General features: G+C 45.2%; 1 protein-coding gene across 1 annotated transcript in view; it reads left to right on the forward strand.

Moving 5' to 3' along the window:
- Positions 1 to 22,155, forward strand: part of CACNG2 (calcium voltage-gated channel auxiliary subunit gamma 2) — a gene marked incomplete at its 5' end in the record, with an annotated part of 51,031 nt that overhangs the window by 23,523 nt on the left and 5,353 nt on the right. The window lies entirely within an intron of this gene.

The following is a 22,155-nucleotide window of genomic DNA, read 5'->3' on the forward strand; positions in this document are numbered from 1 at the left end:
CACCCATTTCCTATGTTTAGACTAGCATGGAAGCTTCCTTTACTTTAATATATGTTGCACTGACAGAAATCTGTCTGTCAATATGTTGCCAATTTGAGAAAGTCTGTTTTTCCCTTTATATTTTTTTCAATCTGATTGCTTTTCTCCTGGCAAATTCTAGTTATAACATGAATTTCAGCATCTGGATCCTGTGGTAGAGTGAAATTTTAGAGTTGCTCCATATGTATTTATAGTCCAGTCATTACCATGTTGTGTATGTATTGAATCACTCTATTTCCAGGCTTTGCAATGGCATAGCACTGACTCTCACCTCCAGTTGTGCTTGTTTATATACATCCTCTTGACACAGCACAAGGGGTATCAGTAAAGAAAAGTTGGTGAGACATTTGTGTTTGAGTGGTGTGTTTGTGGTATTTGAGTTTGGATCATAGGATAACTCGAGCATTTGGGCGGGAAGGAACCTCACAAATTCTCTAGTCCAAGCTACTGCTCAAAAGCAGGGTCAGCTGTGAGGCCAGGATGGTTTGCCCGGGGTTTTAATCAGCTGTGGCCATGTTTCATGGATATCACATCCCAGCAGAACTCCCAGTGAATGTGGTATGTCACGAAGAACAGCTATGCCCAAAGTTCCAGAGACATATGGGTTTTTAAAAATTTATACTTCCGTCTTAGTGGTTCATGCATCACATCTTTGAGACTTATCCCATCTCATTCTGGCAGTCCTCAGTGGGTACTGATCAAGAACTGAAAATAGCCCATCTTGGATCTCAAATCAATACAAACTGTAAGCACTGCTTGGGCCACGTGCTTGTAAGAAAGCCAAAGGAAGCACCTTGCATGGCTTTTCCTATGTTGTGCACACAAGAAAAGAGACAGCTGTGTTTCATTTCCTTATCACAGTGACAAGAGAATAGCCAGAGACTAAGAGATGTAGGAAAATGTGCTCTGCAGAATCAAACTCCTTGGGACTCGCTGTGTGCAAATTGAAGGCTCTGAACCCATGGGAACATGTCTGATGCCTCTCTGCACCAGCTGGTGAAATCCCACGCAGACTGTTTCTAGTCCCTGAAGTCAAATGCACAGGGGGCTCCCCTCTGTCCTGGGGATGGGTGGACTTGTCTTTGTGAGCTAACTCCTATAGGCTTCTGTGCATGAAACAGGAACTTACTGCTTACTGCTGGCAAAGGGTTAGGCTGGATAAATCAGTGTCATAGCTCATCCTCAGAGCCATGGAGCAGGGGCAGTAAAGTTGTCTCTGGTCAGCATAGATGCTACCAGATTTGAACTCCTCCTCTGAGGTATAATGTCCTGTCAGGAAGAACAAATAAAAAATATTCCTCTGAAATCCCATTTATTTGCCTCCTTACTCAGGAAATTGCACAACAGCTCAAGGATTCTCCTCATGCAATGCCAAGTAGACAGCAAGTTTTAGCAGCAACACCAACCAATTCAGCTGTTTTCAGACAAAAACTATTCTTTTTTTTTCCCTTAATGTGACAAGAGATCATAGTCCCTCTATATTGAGGATGATGTGCTGTAGGTCTCAGAGCTGCAAAAATGTGTCAGCCAGAGCTGCTCAATAGTTCAATGGTCTATTGGATAAATGAGAGGATGAGAAACACAGTAAAGGCAATCTGGGACCACGTGAATGTCTGTCAGCCAATGTCGCTGGTCTGGAAAACCCTGGGCTGCAATTAGAATCAGTATTTCATAAAGCAGTACCTCCTACTGTGATATGTGTTAGACAAACACACAAAACAGGCTTTAGGCTGCCCATTGGATCAGCCTGGTTAGGGCAGTCAAATCTGCAGCCAGAGGAGCTGAGCTCCCGGGGAAGCTGCACCTCTGAGTACTGCACAGTGATGCTGCAGACAGCTTTGTGCAGATCCCTAATAACAGCTTGGGCCTCTTGTATGATCACAAGCTTTCCTCTTTGACATAGCAGTGGCTGCATTGGTCAAAGGCATCTCCTCTTTACTGTCACCTCCATTAATTCCTTGCACGTGTGTGTATCAGTGTGTTGTTAATCCCACTTGCCTGGAGCAGGTTTATCGGGCCAGCTAGGAAATGAGGCTATGTTAGAGATGCTGTATTCCAGCCCTAATGCTGTGTAGCAGAGGAACCTGCTCATATGGCTCTGCAAACAGGCCCAGATTTGTTTGCTCACATTCACCAGCATGCACCATGAGGAGTACTTGGTGGTTTGCTCCTTTTGGAATATGTGTGATTCCCAGAGCTGCTCATCAGTTCTTAGCTGGCTTATAATCTATGTGTTAGGCATGTAATGGTGTACAGTGGCATGATTGATCCAGAGCTAGATGTGACGACACTGTCATCTCTGTCATCTCTCTTTTGAACATCAGATGTTTGCAACATACATTTCCAATACCAACTTTATTTATCCACAGTCATTACTTTGTGCAGCAGCCATTTCAGTGCATAAAACAACTGAGGTATAATTCCAGGACTTCCTCGCTGAAGAGCAAAGGCTTTTAACACAGCAAGCTGCATGATCTGTTTCACTGGCTTGGATAGAAAAGATGGAAGTCTATAACCAATAAAAATGCCAGCAAAATGTATATATTTGGTTGTGTTCACAGCTTGAACTGAGTGAATCCAAAGCTGCTGTAATGTGGCTTTTTTCCTGTCCTGCCAGCATGTAATTCACACAGCTTAAACCACCTTAACTACTGCTGGACTCACTCCTCCACACTTGCCACTTTCTGTCCAATAAGCAGGATCGAGATGTGGTGCTCCTTGATAGCACCTGTAAGATTATCCTGTGTTATAACAGTAGCATTCCTGTAGCAGCCAAGGAGAGAAACATAGCTGGACAGACCAATAATTGAGACAGCTGATATATTTCCACCAAAAGAAGGGAGCTATTCATACCCTCTACCTGTCATTAACCTTAAAGTATTGATTCTGCAGTCACATTTTTTTCATCAAAGAAGGATTCTGTGGATGCAGTCAAACTTTGGCTAAGTGTATACTGGCATTTGGAGCAAAAAGTGTGTGTGACCTGAATTTTAAGACTAACCTCTCAGACTACCCTTCAAAGAAAACTCAGCATGGTACATCTCCCAGTCTTGGTTAACTCCTACCAATTGAAGGGACAGGTTAAGCTGTCATGCACCTGTTTTACTTTGCAGAAATTACATAGTTGTCATCAAATGGGCAAAAAACATAGGTTTTAGTAAATATCACACAAAATATTTGTGTATGATCGTTCAGTTGACTTCAAACAAATTAGCTTCAATTGTGCTCCCACTCCATTTGTCTGCCTTCTGTGACTGTTCCAGAAACATATTTACTGGCATGGATTTTCCCTCAAATAGCAACATTTACGTGAACATGTTTGTAAAAAGCAAATGTTGATTCTATAACCCAAAAAGTATTGACTCTGATGAGACACTACTACTACTGAGTTAAAGCAACTACCAAATTGTTACTGGAAATTTTTGTCTGAGGGAAAAGCTGAAAAAGCATCTGGGGTTTCGGGCATGTTTTTGTTACATTCTTTCTTTGGTGGTGGAACTGGAAACCCAAATATTTTCTATTTTTAGTTGATGGCATAGGTTAAAAGTCATTGAGTACATGTGTCCAGTTAGGAAATAACTGAAATTCACATCTCATATACTTGAAGCCATGCTGGCACAAACAGATTACCAAACAAGTCAGTGGTTAAATTGCTTTTGTGCTGACAAAAAAAAGGCATTCAACAAACAATTTAAGGAAAGCTATTATGTTCCTTCACAAATTATTTTAAAACACATGGAAGAGAGTGTCAGTGGTTTTGAGGAAGTGGGTATCTCCCAGGCTCTTCAGAAGAAATAAGTTGATCATGCATGAATTGCAGTTTTATATTACTTACCAATCCTGTATTTTGTAACATTTGTACTGAGTGCTAGAAAAACACAGGTTGGCTTGGCTTCCCAGTGGAAAAATCCAGGACTTAAGTTTTAAAAAAAAACTGAAAAACAAATCTGTTATCAATTGAAATCAAGACAGAGAGAGAGAGAGAAAGAGAGAGAGAGATTGAGTTCAAAAAGCAGAGAGAAATGTTAGTCCAGGCAAAGGAAGCAGTATTGGAAAAAGACATGTCAACAGCTGGAGCTGTGGGACACTGAGGAAGCCCCTGATAGCAGAGATTTGTGTAATGGCACAGACTGGAACAAACCAGATTGGAAAATAAAGGAGCAGGATTTGAAAAAATGAATGAGGTCTCCACAAAACCTTCTCTTCTCCAGGCTGAACAGCCTCAACTTCCTCTGTCTTTGTAGAAGTGCTCCAGCCCTCTTACCAACTTCATGGCCCCTTCTGGACTTGCTCCATGCTCTTCCTGTGCTGGGGACACAAAAACTGTACACAGCACTCCAGGTGGGGGGTCACGAGAGCAGAGTAGAGGGGGAGAATCCCTCCCTTGCCCTGCTGACCACATTCCTGTTGATGCAGCCCAGGATTCCTTTGGCTTTCTATGCTGAGAGCATACACTGATGGCTCATGTTGAGTTGTTCATCAGCCATCACATAACATAAGCAGGATGGGTTTCAAACAGGGACAGAAAAATTATATTGATTATTTGAAGTATTTTAGAATAAGAGAAACTATTCTACCCATGAAAAAGTTAACTGAGAAAAACTGATATAATCCCAGAAACTTTCTGCAAGTAAGCAGGGACAAGCCAATGCAGTTATAAAACTCTGTGTATTTGAGTAATATTGGCATGAATGTGGCCCATAGAGCTCACAGAACATTTTTACTGAAATACAATTTTTGTTTGTGAATGGCAGTTTGTTGAAGCTGACACTCTGCAGGAACATATTTCCTAGTCTCAGTGGAAAAGGTTGCTTGGATCTGAGATGGAATCACTGGCCAGAAGAGGCAGTCAGAAGAACCAAATATTTAATGAGCTCTTATCTAGAATACAAGAAGTCTGGGGTGAAATCTTTGCTGGGTGATAAGAATTTTGAACCAGTTTCCACCATTTCAATACTAAGTCTAGCTAGTAGTCCACCAGTTCTTCTAGGACACTGTTGTTTTCTACCTTCCTCACAGAAAAAAAAAAAACAAAAAACAACTGAGGAGGTATGGATATTACACAGTATGAAGAGTTACTCTGAAACTTCTAAAATACTCTGATGCTTTGCACCATCACAGCTCTCCACCACTTAAGGCAGAAAGAAGACCCTGAAGCAGCAGTAGACTCATGAATGGAGGTCTCTGGCTCTGATGTCAGAAGTAAGGGAGCTCTTTGTGGTCTTGATCATATGGTATACAACTACATTTTCATAGGTACTTCAGTTCTCTGTGCCTCATCTGAGATATTTTGCACCTACTGTTCTATTCTGTCTTTTTCAAAGGTGCTCAAGACCTATTGCTCCCTTTCATGTCCTACAGCAAAGCAATTAGGTTAAGTTATTTCAGACTGGGTTCCCAGAAATGAAGATGCATAAAATGAATGAACACATGAAAATATTGGCCCTAGTGTCTCTCTGTGACTCAGCTTTTCTGCCTCTACAATGGAGAAAACAATGCTTACTGATTTTGCAAAACACTTTGAGCTTTACGAGTGAAAAGCGGTATGAACGTTAGGTATGATTATAATTTTTATAAGAAAAAGAAAAGATTAAAAGCATAATTTATCCCTGGGGAAGGGATCCCAGCACAGAAGAGGCATCCCCATCCGAAGAAGCACTTGAAAGTTGAGCAGTTGCTAAGAAACGACAGTACCTTCATCACAATGAATACCTCGAGACGGATGGAGTGGGCAACCATTTCACAAGGCTGCCACGAGGTAAAAAAAGAAATGGGACCAGGCATCATTAGCAGAGAGGAGATCATTAGATTCCTGCACTGCAGTCTGCATGAACCTAGAGTGAAAATGGAAGAGGACAGTCATGTAGGAGAGATAGCAGGGAGTGACTCTCTTAAGTGCTCTATGAAGAATAAGGAGGCTCTGGGTGCTTGTTAAGTGGAACGGCGGTGTCGATGGAGGAGCCTGAGGACACAGCAGATAATGGCTTCTTTTCAAAGAGCTGAGCAGAGTACCAGAAGCTATGGAATTACTGGAAACAGGAGTAAAGTAAAAAGACGGAGTAAGGAGATAGGCCTAAATGATGAGAGGTACCAGGGTCAAGAGAAGCAATTGTTTTCTTGAACGACTGAATTATGTCTGATGTTTCTAGGGCTGCAAAGAGAGTAGGAGGAAAGGCATGAGAAAGGATCAGGAAAGGGGGCTGTTGAGTCTAAACAATACAAATCAGAGAAATCTGTGATTGAAAGATGAAAAACTATATTGTCTGGAGAAGAGCCAAGAGGTGAAGACAACATGGTATGCTGGGAATAACAGTGGTGTCAGAGGAACAGGGAGGAAGGGCTAATCTTGAGAAACAGAGAAGGAATAACAAGACTATCCTTGATAAACTGGCCTAAGTCTCCTGGTAGATATGAAGCACGGATTCACACTGCTGTTCCTGAAAGTACAACCCAAATATTTGACCATCAGAGACTTGATAAAGCATCCTGAAGAAGATCTTGAAGTAATAGATTTTGTTTAGATTTGAGTTTGGTTTTTTAATGCAGATGGTGTTGGACAGAAATGGAAATTAATTCAACCCTGCAGGTGTTGCCATAATGGACAGGGAGATGAAAGGAGGGAGCAAGTCAAACTGCAGATGAGCACTAATAGGCATATGAGGAAAATGCTTGAAAGGAATCAAAGGTTCAGTGCAATTCTGAGATTAGGAGACAACAGGGACTGGTGCAAATTAAGCAAAGCAGCATTGGGTGGGGCAGGAAAAGTTGTTCTTACCAGGACTGAGTCCCAAAGATCAAAAAACTCAAGTTGAGAAAATGTATTCCAATAGTTGAGAAAGAAGGAGAAGAAAGAGGAAGGGGCAGCAGGAAGAAAGTCCCCAGAGTTGGAGCAATAAGCTAAAACCTAAGAAGTCTAAAAGATCATGGAAGGTAAGAAAATAGAAGAAATTCATGTATAGAAAATAGTTTCAAAATTGAATGGAGAGATGAGCTGTTTAAAAAAAAGCACATAGAATCTACTCAGGGTTTCAGAGAATGAGAGAGGAAGCTTCTCCCAGAAGAAGCCACAGGAACAGGAATGTTTCTTGCTTATTTTGGCAGTTCTGCCCTGCAGGAAACACCCTTGATAAGACATGACCTAAACACCCAAGACATGACCTAGGGAAGATGCAATAAACAACAGAGACAGGGGTGTTGGAACCCGCAGAGTGTGGGAAATGCTCTACTGCTGGAATTATCCCTTTGATCCACTTTTGGGGGAGTCATGAGATTGGAGGAAATCCCCCAACTTTTCTCTCTGCAGAAATGCTCTGCACCCTACAACTTGTGGGCTCAGCCCCTCCGTGACACTGTTCTGCTGCTCTGGTGGCACCCATCCCACCACTCACAGACAGCCCTCTCCCTGCCACTGCCTCCCCCTACAAATGAACACTCCTGATGTGCAGATGATTGATTAGGCAAAAGCAATGTAGGGAAAATGTTTTACCCAGCTGTTTAGTCCAGAGCACGAAAGCACAAACCCGCTCAATCCTCAGAGCCAGAGAGGCCCAGCAGGACTGTAGAGGAGGCTTAATACTCACACTAAAACACCCAGCACGCAGCAGTTACATTATCTTCTCCTTACCTGCTGTTCCACTTGTGTCATTTCCTCTTCTTGAATCCCTGTGCTGACTCCAGACTCCTTCTACATCAAAGTTCAGTTCTCATTTCATCTTCAAGGCCTCACGTGGCTCTCTTGGAGCTTGCTCCCTGTCTCTTCTCCCATGCTACTCAGTGCTCACTCAGCACATCTGCCCCTCCCCAGCCCCCCTCATTGCCCTGCAGCAATGACTCTGCTCCTCCTCTCCTGCTGTCCTCTTCCCTCCTTCCACTGCACAACCTTATTCACCTCCCTGGTGCCTGCCCTCAGGACTCATTTACTGCAGTTAGTCTCCCTGCGTTAATGACTTCCACTTCTCCTATGCCCTTGGCAAGCTTTGCCCCTTCTGACTATTAACTTTGTTTACTATATTACATCTTTGGAATGAGGAATGATTCACAGATACCCAGCTAAAGCCAGGAGCAAACAGATATGAACATGCTGTAACTCAGCCTGTGACCTTTCTCAGGCACTTCCTTCCCTCATTCCATCCTGCAAGTCTCAGGGCTAATCTTGTCCCCACTGTTTCCCACTGACCTCACCAGGAGCAGGATCCAGGCCTTGTAGCTGCTGCCTAATGGCTGCTGAGAACCTCTTCTGAAGAGCTGGGTGTCCTCACTTGCAAGTGCCCCACATGCTGGGGTCTTTGTATTGCGAAATTCTGGGGTCAAAATTCTGCCTGCCTAGCTGCCAGTAAAATGTTGGTACACGATGGCATGTGGAAATACATAATAATGCTTAAAGCTACAAGCAGACAGCATTATCAGGGAAAGGCTTTCCCCTCCCACTCACCCCTTGTCTGTTTCTTTCCCGTTGTCAAAATTTAGCATCCTCCACTGAGAGACTCAGTTTTGCTCTGATGCTTGGAAGGCATCCAGTCCCAGCTTGCTTGCTTTCCCTGCCAGTCTCCACAGGTATTCTATACACAAGGCTTCCAGCTTGTCAGGAAATGCTCTCTCGTCTCTCCACACCCCCACCCCTCCCACCCCCTGCAGGGGAATCTCCAGTGCTGGGGTTGTTACAGGATCCTGGGGTTAGGCAAAGCCCTTCCTTCTCTCTTTGACATATCCATCGCCTCTGCTCCGCAGCGTGCTGTGAAGTGCACTACAGAAAAAGAGGAGTTGTTCAGGAGGAGTGGAGGGCAACTCTCAAGAGGCATTTTCACAATCCATTTGTTATGTCAGGTCACAGAGGAAACAAGAGGAAAACCTGCACAGTTTTCATTCCAGCTTGGTCAAAACTCATTTAGACATTCAATGAAAGAGTCTCCACAAGAGACAGTTTGGACCAGAGACTAATGCACAGACTGAATTCTATGTTTGAGGATTACATTACTCTAGTGTTGGCACAGCAAAACCAAGGCCAGCACCTTCCAAGGCCATGTCAATCAAGAGGTCTTGATGCACAGTGGATTTCAGAGGTCAGTTTTGAAGGAGCAGACCGGTAGACTGAGGTGTGACAGCTGTCAGTAAAGTGGTCAAGTGGTGCCCAAGGAACAGCAGGTCAGCTGTGTCTTCAGTAACCACAGCTGTCCCAGCAGGACCCAAAGAGAAGCTGCAAACACATGCTGAGTAAGGTGTGTGGTAGCTGACATGAAGTCAAGGAGATGCAGAGAGCAAGCTGGAAAAACATGGACAGTTACTTTCCCACCCCACAAAGCTCTGGATTTATAAAAATCCCTCTTCTACCCTGGAGTGGGAAAAAATACATTTTTATGCCTTGTTTAGTTTAAACCAAAACCATAAATTAGATGCACTGAAATTTTCATTAAGCCAATGGTTCAGGTATTCACTTTATTCTCCTGGGATTCAGGTGACCAGGCCAAAGTCCTTGTGCCCCTCTGAGAAATTTTCATTGAAAAATGCTGTCCAGCTTCAACAAAGAAAGACTTTCAGCACTGACTATGACAAAAAAAAAGGGATTTACTCATGGAGAGACAAACACACAGTGAGGCTGAGATGCTGCTATTCTTTGATCTTGGCACTTTTCTTGTCTGGCAACTGAGTTCAAAGGTAAAAGAATGAGGTTAAGATCTAAGATGCAGAACAACTTTTGTTGTTACTTCACAGACTGCTGCAGCTAGAGCAGTAAATTAGAAACTGAGAAAGGGGCTAGTACTTCAGACCAGTGATTCCATTGGATAACTGATCATATTTTCCAAGGAAAAGTGCAAATATGAAGGGGATTTGGGTTTGGGCAGTCTTAGGAGACAAGTTCTTGTGATAAAGGCTTTAAGGGAAGTTTCAGTTCTGAGACCTACGTTATTCCATGTGTGGTGTAGGTGGGGAATACAGAGGTACAGTTTGGTACAAGCAGCTCTGATGGATATGTCTCCAGGTAGTACAATCCAGGACATAGAAGGTGGCTTGGTACCAGCTTGGACATGATTCAAAACCCTGAAATGGTTTTTCAGGTTTCTAACTCAGTGTAACTGGACCAGATCACATTAGAAATAATATTCCCCAGTCTAGTATTGTGAGTAAATTTTATTCCATTATGAATAGCCTCCTCCCTGGGATGCAAGAGTAATGTTACATGTAGAGTAGCTCAAAACGCTTCAGAGATTAGTCTTAGCACATAGCTCACACCTACAGACTCTTCTGTAATAAATTAATGTGCTCAGTGGATGAAAAAATATTGGTGGAGCAGCACGGCTTGCAGTCAAGCTTCAAATGGTTATTATGACTGAGCAGCAGTACCTGCTCCCCCGTATGCCTTCCCTGGCTCTGCTACACTCCTCCTTTGCAGCTTTCCCTTCAGCTTCCCCTTTCCAAATCATCCTTCCCTCGCTGACCTCTGCTCATTTTTCTTGCAGGCATCATCCCTAAATCTAGCACACCTTTCCCCTCTACGGTTTTCTTTTTAAAAGCCAGCATAAACTAACAGGATATACACATGCACACAATCGTAAATGTCTCATGATCCTGTGCTGCTATAAACCTCCCTTTTCCAAACACCCTGCTGGCACTGTTTGCTTGTTAAATAAGCCCAGTGCTGTGCTTAAGTCTAACTTTTGTTGTAAGAGCTTCAGGAGAGGGCCAAAATCACTTTGTTTTCTTGTAAATCACTGGGGTATCCGCAACCCTGAGGAAATAACAATAATAAAATAATTAATGTTCTAATAGCAGCCTCTAAAAGCTAACAACTCTTGCAAGGCTTGGCATTTGTTTTTTTGCTCAGCTGCATAGAAAGGGACCTAAAATCAAATCTGTGCAATATCTACTTTAACACCCAGTGTTTGATGTGGATTATGAGTAAAGCAGCAAGTTAGAACAGCAGTAGCTTGTTTGGAGACATTGGGAGCCTCAGCATAGCTGTGCTAAGGCAATTTGATCAGACTCACAGCTACCCTGCATGGCCCTGTGGGATATAAGCTGTATTTACAAACATTTTCTGAACTCCAGTGACCCAAGTGAAAAATAAGCATAATGTGTGTAACAAAGCAAACTCTGTGCCCTGGCTCTTTCAGCACAGAGGGCAATGCTTTCCTACAACTTTTGCAAACCAGTCTGGTTGTTACTCTGGATACTTGCCAGCAGTTGCACCTAAATAAGCACAGGGAGGTACAAGCCTAAAATATTTCGGAACCCATACATGCAATCCATACAACTCTTCAAATCCAGAATCCTAACATAGCTGGGTAATGCAAGAAACAATATTGAGCCATGTTTGGATTCAGCATTCAGGCTGATTGGGAAGGGACTGCAATGGAGGCTGTCCCCAAGTCAGGGACTTGGCAATGACTAGCCCTGCCTGCAAGTGGCTAGCTCAGGACCAGTGGCTTCCTCAGCTGTTGGTAGGAAGGGGCTTGCTATACATCAGATCCATCTTCTGCTATTCCTGCCCTGATTCCCCTCATTTTTCTTATTCCTTGTTGATTTAGGAACATTTGGGAGGCTTTGAATACTTTTGTGAGTGAGGTCCAGGTGAGGACTGGTTTCACCAGGAGTGTACATCCTGAAGAGCTTCAGAACACTCACATTCCCTTCATCCCAGTGTGTTCCCCAGAGCACAGCAGGGTATCTCTTCTGGGTCAGGCTTCTCCCAAAACACCAGTGCTGGAGGGTGAGACATAGTGACTGCCAGAGGAAATTGCAAAATTGGAAAGTCCTGACCTCTTCCTCAGGGCTTTCATTTTCTAATTTGTAGGTGGTGCATTCCAGGGCAGAAAGGACACAGGGCAGAAAAGCTCCGTGAGTGCATGGCCCTGCACATTGCAGCTCAACCTGAAGCACTGCAGTCAGCAGGGCTATCTGCCAAAGAAATCCTACCCCCAGTTCCCTCCTGGCCATCTCTAGTGGGCTGCCTGAAGGGACAGCAAAAATCCCAGCACTCTTCCTGAACAGACTAAGGGATAACCAATATTCCCTGCCTGGGCACAGCCGCCTCTGCTCTCCAAGGGCAAGTGTGTGGGCTCAGTGAGCGTGTAATGGCTGCCACACTCATCTGCAGAGCTGCCACCCTGGGGGACCTCTGCCAGTGCTGCATGAAGGGCTTTGGCTTCCCTGGGGTAAAGAATACTAGAGAAAGCCCAGTCCTTCCCTTGTTCTAGTTCCTCACCTGAAATAGACTTCACACTCATCTCCTGGGCTGCAATGGCCAGAACAGGTTGTGAATTTTCAGTGGAGCCACTCATTCCAACTCAGGCAATAGCAAATGGGCCCTCAGTTCTCATCCAGAGACCTTCAAAGAAAGCAAAGTGCCCACCTTCTCAGTCATTTCCCCAGAGCAAGGGAAGGCAAAGAAATGAAAAGCCCTGAAGACCACTGGGCAGGGTTGCAATTTTCCATGAGAAGCAGGCTGAGGAATTCCCACACAGTTATTTCCCAAAATTTCTACTGCTGGGTGTCAATTCTGCTACAGATTTCACAGTTCCTACTGCAGGCTGATGATGTTGTGTGGGAGAACACAGGAGACTCTCTGAGACTGCCAAATTGCTCAGCACATGTGATGGTGGGCTCTCCCTTCCTCCATGTGTCTGAGCCTCGGAGGGGAAGGGGGAGGAAAGCTTAAGTGGTGCAGAAGAGGGAGGATGGATTAAAAGCTGCCTCTGTCATTGACTTGCTCCATTCTTTGGATTATTTCCCTGGGGTTCTCGGGTATTTTTGTTATTAACTAATAATAATTTCCATATAACGCTTTGCATCCTGAAGGACCCTAAAGCACACCACATACTTCATAAGCTAATTAACAGCTGCAAGCCTGATTCCTCTCTTGATTGTGGCCCTAACTACTGAAGGAGAAGCTCAGAATCACACTAGATTTACACCAGTTTAACTGAGGACGGCGTCTCCCTATAGATCCAGCTGGATATGTCAGAGACAAATGCAATGTGGAGTTGAAGTTGAAAGGTTTGAAGTGCCTTTTCTCCTCCTTCATAATTTAAAAATGACTAAGGAAATTGCATTCAAAAAGCCTTGTGAACACAGCATTACAATTGCAAGATTCAAGATTTGGAGTTTGGGAATCCCCAGCCCTGGTTCCTGCTGAGTTCATATCTGTACCAAGGCATGCACAGCTTGTGGCTCATCCCAGGCTGTGCAGGACACTTTTCACCATGTAAGAAGGGCTGTTTTGCCCTCTTTTCTTGCCTGTCAAATCCATGTCTGTGCACAGTTACTTCCAGTGACCACTAGAGTTACAGTCTCATCACTGATCTAAACCATGACCTACAGCACAAGGTGAGCCTGGCTCTGTCCTCTGATGCACACTCATAGATCAGCAACACAGTTACACCTGAGCAGAAAAATGCAACATGATAGGATGAACTGAATCAGAAATTTTCTAGCCTGTGGTTTTCCTCTACATACTTCTGGGGAAAGATTAATCCATTTGATCTCTGGGTCTTTGAGTCCAAATTCGAAATGGTTCAGTCCTTATGTGCTCATCCAGATAGGATGTTGTTTACATGCTCCGATTTCTGAGAGTTTGATGTTATAACCCTATATGCAAAAACTGTCCTAGTTACAATATTGTTGCAGTGATAGGGAAAAGGAAAAGGGAAAAAAAAAAGACAACAGAAGAACCAGCTTTTAAATACTTCCTCTATCCCGCTCACCCCTTTCCATCCAGGGTTACTTTAGTGTCCTCCTTCCTCTCACATCTGGATGTGCAGCCATGGATTGGGATTGCCTGTGGTAGTTATGGAGCATCTCCTCTCCTCCCACACCTTATGCACATCACTTCTCTCTCACTGCAGATAATTGCATCACCCTTCCTGTCACTCGGCTCACAGTTGTAGTGTCACATTTGCCTCATTGCACACACATATAAAGGTTTTGCTACAAATTGATTGATTCTTTTTTAATCATCTGTAATTTTTTATTTCTTTCACTTGCTCTTCCTCTTTTGCTTGGACTTTTCTCCATGTCCTGATCAACTTCTGCCTTTATTTCTCCATCCTCCACCACAGCAGGTCCAGCACTTACGTACTTCAAATTTGAAACCCAGCATCATGCTACCACATCTGAGCACAACCACTTACAAGCCCTTTTCTCAATTCTATTTCTGGTTCCCAGCTAATTTCAAATCTAGTTCTGTCTCTTCTGGCAAGGCAAAGGCAGCACTTCTAGTAACTCAGCTAATATACCTGAAAACTGATACAGGGCTTGAGAAACAGAAAGTTCATGTATTTTTCCTTCCTAGAGTGACACTAGTCTCTCTAACAACAGTAGAAAAAGTTTCTGATCTCTATGCTGAGGAACCATAGATATTGTTCATGCTTTACTTATCCACTGAATCACACAGGAAAATATCATTATAAAACCCAAATTATCTCATTGAGATATAAATGAAATCACGCATTTGTTACATACATATATATATATAATTATTTGCAATGTCAGTGCAGAAGGCAAGTGTGAGAAATAGAACATTAGGAGGAGCACAGTTATCCACAGCTTTCCATGATTCAGATGAGCCTAATGCATTTTTATGTTAAGTACTATTTTCAGAAGAAAATCAGTCCAGGTCTGATTCTGGCGAAGTCTAGAAAACAGAGACATTTGTTAACTGTGGGAGAGGTTTGTACTGGGTGTCGGCAAAAAATTATTTTTAAAATTATTTTTATTATTGCTTAGTTGAGATTTTTCATTTGTGACTTGGACAGATGTCTAGCAGTCCTTGAAATCCAGCCACCTGCAATGTTTCAGTTTGTGAAGCTCAAACATGCTGGATTTGCGTTTGCACCAAAACGCATTCAAGAGCCTTTGCCCAATTTTTCCAGCCAATCTCACTCCTCTGCCTGTGACAAAGCACGGGAAATTTCAAACCACAGCCAGGATATTTTTGAAAGTTACAACCCTGTAAAAAGAGGGTGTTTATAAATGGAAATCTTCATATAATCTTAATAATAGGTTTTGCTACCACTGCATCTCCACCCACGTACATGAATAGCTGTAGCCATCTCTGAGGCAGAGTCTATGGGCTACTTTGCAGCACGCAGCAGCAGCATTGAGCAGGGTGGGAAGGAGGAGAGGCTGCCACCTCCAAGGAAAAATGCAAAGCTGTTCCAGGCTGACAGCAGTGCAGAGTCCAGCCCTAGCACAGCGTGGGCCCCCTTGGCTGCCGCAGCAGAGCTCTGCAAGGCACCATCCAGGCAATGCTGGCTGGGATGGGCTCTCCTGCACTGACACACCACTGAGGGTCCTGAGTCACCTCCAGCAGCACATGCGTGGTCATTGCATTGGTTAAGCATTGGGAAGGGCTGCCCAGGGTAGTGGTGGAGTCACCCTCCTTGGAAGAGTTCAGGAAACAACTGGACATGGTGCTTAGTGCTTTGGTTAAGTTGGCACAATGGTGATCAGTTGAAGGATGCACTTGATGATGTTGGCCATCTTTTCCAAATTAAATGATTCGATGATCTTTCTGTCATTAGCCCCCTCTCCTTTGTCAGGTGATTGTCAGGGATGGCTACAGAGACTAAGTGAGGACAAGAGGTGAAAAAGGCAGAACAGGAGCCTAGTAATGGCTTGGATGGGTCTAATCTCCCTGGTGCTCACTAGCAGCTCTCTATACCCCTCTCCTTCCACCTCATCATCTCCTCCTCAATGTTACCCCATATTGGGTTCTCCCACTTATTTCTCTCATCTATGTCTGCATTTCTTTTCCTATTTATCAGCCATCTCCTGAGTAAATTAGTCCCTGCAGAACCAGTATGTTCAGTCCATTTTACTACTGTAGCTTTAGGCATTCCAAATGAGCTGTGATACACCTCTTCCTCCATGTTCATCAAGGCAGCAGTGGTCTGTAAGATAGTGTCTGTAACATTTTTACTGCAACTCCCTTTATTATCTGACCCTTGGCAACAGCTGTAATAAACATGATTATTAATAATAAGGTGAGGAGAACTGGTTTAATGATTCTACCTTATGGGCAGGGGTAGATATTCTTTCATAACTATAAGATCCATTTCTATTTTGCACCAGTTCTTTTCCAGGCTTCTTCCGCACAATATCTGAATGAATTCCAGTGGCACATTAAGTGATGGAGCTTGATATCAGTCACATGTGGTTTGTTCTTTTATCCTCTCCCCAGGGAGAGAATTATGTATGCAACGTACTGGTTATGATGCTAGGGGGGTTTGGGGGATTTTTAACATATGCATTGCTGCAAGTTTGCATTGAAGAAGACCACATCAAAGCAGGTGCATTGTATTTGGACAGAAAGGTGGCAAGATTTTTGATGGCCTGTAGTTCCCATGGGATCTCTACTGTTGTCCCAGGCTCAACTCTGCAGACCACATTTACTGCCCCACTGACCTTCACCTTGGAGTGGAAAATCCTTTGTCTTTAATGGCAGCTGAGCACTCTTCTGTCTTAAAATCACCCAGCTGGGTCAAAAGGTATTACCCTAGCACAGCATTCCCTGCCACTGTGCAAGGTCAGAGCAGCAAGAGCAGCACCTGCTCCAGCCCCAGAATGACCATCCCTTGTGCTCTATTTGCTGGTTTAACCCTACACTCTGTAACCTGTGTACTGAGGCAGGTGAAAAGATGGTCTAATTTTTATAGGGTGCTATCTATGGAGAGATTCCCAGAGATGGATAATGAGCCCTTTTGAAGGGCCAGTCTTTCTTTTGGGAGTGTCAGCAAAGGTGGGTAAAAGCAGATGCCCACAAGCACTGTCTGTGCTCCCTGCCACTGTGCTTTTCATCAGCTCCAAATCCCCCAAAATTATGTGTGCTCTCAAGTGCTTCATTCTTGGAAGGGAGGAGAGCAATCAAAATGCCTTCAAAAGGCTTTTCCTGTACTCTTTGTCACTTCATGAAACCTCACTCCTTCCTCTTGCAGTCATGTCAGGTTGGGCATTAACAACTCAGTGTCACCAGTGTCAATTTTTGACAGGGATCACAAACCTCCTCTCCTGGTTTGGAAGCCTTTTGTGTGCAAGAAAGGCATGGCAGTAGTTTGCCACGTAGCTGTGGAATTTGTCTTCATAGCCCAGAGGCTGGCTCTGAGCCCCACTTCACCACCTGGTATCAAGGGGACACTGCTCAGAAACAGAATCCTGGAGCAGAAACGTTTGTGTTTCTGCCTGACTACCTGCCCTTCGTGTGCCATTCCTTGTATCTCTTTCATGGACAAACAGACAGGAAACAGTTTAACCTGCACCAAAGTTTACTCCTAGGGCAGACAGCACAAGTGGGAACTTCTGAGATCTGTCATGTTTGCACAGCCTTCATGCACAGAAGGTCACATGAAAAATGAGCATGTTACATTTGATCCGAATGGTGGGAAGAATTATCTGGCCCAAATGATCAAGTGTCTGATCACTTTCATATTTTTAATACAAATATCCTGAGCTTACTCTCCTGAGGCAGGGAAATACCATTATTCCCATTTTGAGTGAAGGTAGTGGGGGGAGGGGTAAGTGTCTTACCTAAAATGATACAGGAAGCGTGTGGCAGAAAGTGGTACTGAATCCTTGGCCAACACCAAGCCATCATTCTCAGCTTTTAGAGACGACAGCTATATCCAGCCCCCTTTATTTATTTCTCTAGAAGCCATCATGCCAAAACCTCTGCTAAATTAGAGAGTGAGACTGAAGAAAAGCTTTCAGTGAATTGCTTTTCTCCATAAATGGAAATACCACAAATCATTCTGGGAAAACAGGTCTTTCTGTTCTCTTCCCTCTTTGTCTGCTTCTCTCCTTTTGGATGTCTTTTCCTCTGCCTCTGGCTTGCAGTTTTCAGATGTATGGTCCTGACCATTTAAAAGTGTTCTTACCTCGCAGGAAGGGAGTAGCTTTTCATTCTTTGGAACTTACTATTTTGCAATGGCTTGTACTCTGCAGGCAAGCAAGACTTCTGAAAGAGACAGGGCTGCACAAAGCAGCATAAAAATAAACTGTATCACCAACAATACTGAGCTGGGTTTTCTCATCGGGGGTAGCTGAGTCTGAGTGTTGCTGCAGCAGGGCTGGCGGCTGCCAGCTGTCCTGGATAGACAGCTTATACCCAAACAATGATCCTGGCACACTGGAGGAGGTCTCTCTCAGAGATGAACACACAGCTGACACTGAATTGAATGCATCTTAGACATTTAGTCCCTCTCAGCAGTGTGAGAGACTGTCTCTGCTCCTAATGACCCAAGTGGGCAACTTCTGTCCTTGGCCAGGCACTGAAGGGTTGCCTACTGCATTTTCCAAAGTTGGGGCAGGCAACAAGCAAACGGTGGTATCTTGCCTAAAGACTCCCAGTAACACACAAGGGATGTGAGGACTGCTCTGTGATTTTCCATGAACCTGGGCATCTGCAGCCTTCCTGCTCTGAGACAGGCTGATGCTCATCCCCGCCTTCTTTGCAGCCTGCACACCCCAAAGCAGGCAGAGGATGCCCACACTGATACACCAGAGAGAGGGGGATGGCTGTCATGAGTGAGAGGGACTGAGAAACAGGAGAAAGATCTGATGGGTGAACATGAGCAAGGATGAGGGAGAGCCCAAACTGGGCTGGGAGAGCTACAAGGAGGAGGTGGAAGCATGTGGTTTTAAGTTTCTCAGAGAGGCGTATGGGAGAAGACGGAGGCACATGCCCTGTTTCAAAGCTCACAGCGTGAAATACATGGAGTTGGGAAGAATGGGAAGGGCAAAGGGACTCAAGTAGAGAGGAGATGTTGCTCTTACTTCCTTGGGGGGATTCTCAGAGCCCTACATGCCCTCCCACATGATGATTTGATCTTGCTCAGGCGTTCAGGAGTATTAACTATAGGGTGGCACACGGCTCTCACCATCCCTGGCTCCGCAGACCACACGTACAGCACAAGAAAAGGCTGTTGTGTCAGACCTCAGCAGCACTGCTGAGCTGCTCCATCCCCCTCTGTGCTTCCACCAGCACAGGTGCCAGGGAAGCTGCTGTACCATCTCAGCAGGCCACAGATGTCCGTCAGAGAAGTGCCGAGTGACCTTGGCACAAGGAGTGACATCGAGGCCTTCCCCACACCAAGCAGGTTTCTGAACCGCTGCCATCTATCCCTCACCTACTCCGTGCACTTTCGGAGCTGCTGGCACCAGCACACCCTGTTTAACACGTCCCTGTATGGCACCAGGCAGAGGAGTGCTGTCACCCCCATTTTACAGGGTGGGACTCTGAGGCAGAGAGAAGAGGTTTTAACAGCACGCCCGTGGCAGAGCAAAAACTGAATCTTGTTCTCTTATGTTCCCAGTTAGCGCATTAATGACCTAAATTCTGCATCCTTTCCCCATCCATCGCCCAGAGGAGCTAGAAGGCATTGGAGGAGAGGGTGCGGTAGCACAGGCAAACAGTCAGCATCCAAACCCACAGCACTGTGCTGAGCACAGACAAAGCAGGGGTTAAAGTGGGACCAAGGCTGCCCTCATCCAGGGAGGGGAATCAACGTGGCACAGCATATCAGCCTGTGGAGAAGGACAGCTTCACAATGTCACAGCATTTTAAGCAAGCCAAGGCTGGACACTCCAATGGCCAAGTACCCTGCTGGGCCAGGTCAGCAAAGCCTTTGGGACACAGAGCACCAGGAGCAGATTTTCAAAGAGCCTGTGTATCCCCTCAGCCTGCCTGTATGCAACTGAACCTCTAACCAGCTATCCCACGCAAGTCCATATAAAAGACAGCCTGCACCAGATGCAGCATCTTCCCCAAGCAGCTCAATTCTTTACATAGGAATTAATCAGCCTCAAATTCAGCAAGAAACAGAGCGGGGGAGAGGGAAAAAAAAAAGGAAGCAAGGAAAGGATGTCACACAGTGAGGGGGTTTCCAGATGCACTGCATCTTCCCTCCCTGGCTGATTCCAACTGAGAGGCTCTGGCTGTGTGCCAGGAACATCACCTGGGAGGTGTATGCAGGTTCTGCCTGCTCCCCCAGCATGTTCGGGCAGGAGGAACTCAGTGTTCAGGATCTGCTGGGCAAGGAACTGAAATCTGAAGCTGGAGACCTCCCCAGTGCCCTGGAGTGTGCCAGTGTTCACATGCACTGTACAGCAGTGACAGCAGCCAAAGGACCAGGATGAGGAGCTGCTCATCTGTCACAGGCAGATGGCCCCAGGCAGTCAGGGGCAAGCAAGGGAAAGGACCCCCTTCATGCTGTATCTGCCTGCCTCATAGGGATTTTAGTGGGCAAGTAGCGTGGTGGAAGTGTGCCAAGGCAATTTACTTGGCTATGAAGCTTTCCTTCCAGAAGAGCCATGGCTCAGAAAGAGACAGTTTTTGAACAGGGTAACTGGATTGGGGATGGGTGATTAATAATCTTTCATAACTCACAGTTACAGTGTGGGAATAGTATGTCAGAGCTACACAGAGAAGCTTTGTTCCCACTTTCTTCTCCTCTTACCTCTTACTGCACACACACACTCCTCTCTGCTGTCTCTAGTCTCTTCATGCAAGCTCTTCAAATGAGTAGCTAATTGCAATAGGTAGCTTGGAGACATCAGACACAAGACAGATGGATGCAGAAGAAGCCAAACTTGGGGCTTGACCTAAAGGAACCCACCTACCTGCATTCCATTTACTCAGCCATTTACTCAGGACTGCATCCCCAAGCATCCCAAACATTAATCCATCAAGTCTTGGCCTCAAGAAGAAACTCAGGGAGAATCCTATGAGCTTGGTCATTCTTCCATCTGTTCATAAATATCTGAAAGCTCATTGAAATTAATATGGAATAGACCAAGACATGACTTGGAGACCTGACATGGTGGCTGCAGGTCTCAGCCTGGGTAGGGTTGGTCTGGAAGAGCTTTGTTGCTCTTCCCAGAGGCAACAGCCTCAAGTGTGGTGGCTTCATCCTCCCCTTGCCCTGCACTCCCAGATGGTCCAGAAGCTGGGTTCAGGATCAAGGTGGCAGGAGGCTTACCCAGGTGCCACGGCATTTGTTACTCTTCAGACTCAGGCTCCAATTGCTTCTGCTGAGGGATCAATGAGCCTGAGACACTTTGTTGGCTGCCCTCTGGTGAGGAGGCCCTCAGGATCACCATGCCTACCCTGCATCTCATGCAGACAACACACTTCTCCTTTCTGGACAGACTGTGTCCATCAGTTCTGTGTTAATGGCCAGTCAGTGCAAGCACCCATTGGGAAATTGAATGGAGGGTAGGAGAAAAAAATTTTGGGAACCCCAGGAGACATAATGAAATTGTCTTCCACATGGACAACCCTGTACAAGAATGGACAGCCTGATCATTTGAGATACTGATTAATCAATGGTTACGGTGAAAATTATGATGTGGCTTGAGTGATAATCCTAATGTCAAGAGAAGATATGAGTGATGAAAATAATAATCTGGTAGACATCCCAGCTAACAAAAGACCTGGAAGATGTCACTGGCCCCCTGCTGGGATGGCCTTGTTGGCCATGGAGTGAATGGAAAAGTGTGCCCCATGACTGAAACTAGCAGAAGGCCCTGTACATACACCAGCCTGATGGAACTGTGTCCAGCCCAGCTTCCCTCACTTATGGAGGAAGATTTTGATCCCCCATCATAAGAATGTTTTGCTGTTGAGCTGCACACACACACTTGCACTGAGCTTCTTGTAGCCTCAGTATGTGAGATGCCTGACAAAGGTAGGCAAAAATAAGCAGTCATATGGAGAAAGATGAAGGGTTTTTGTTCTCACACCAAACCAGAACAAAGGGATGTATCCTGCCCATGAAATGAGAGGGCAGCATATTCACAGCTGAGAGAAACACATACTTTGCCAACCCACACCTAATCATCCTGCCCTGATCTCCTCACTGCTGGGGGCCACACCAAGGGAAGCACTGTGGTCTGATGATGTCACTCAGGGAGGGGACCCTGACACCTGTACTTTGCTTGGAGTATCTGGCTCCTGTTCCCAGGGCAGTGCTCTCCCTCCTGTCTGCGGCAGGAGTCACGGAGCTTCTGCTGCTCTCTTCTGCAGAGTGCTGGGCACCAGGCTGGATCCTGGCAGCAAACCCCACATTCCTGTGCAAATACAAGCGAGGTACATGTGAGAGTGTGCAAGGAGAGGCCCCGGGCATCTCC

This window comes from Erithacus rubecula (genome assembly GCF_903797595.1).
Source record: "Erithacus rubecula genome assembly, chromosome: 4".
NCBI classification, from domain to species: Eukaryota; Metazoa; Chordata; class Aves; order Passeriformes; family Muscicapidae; genus Erithacus; species Erithacus rubecula.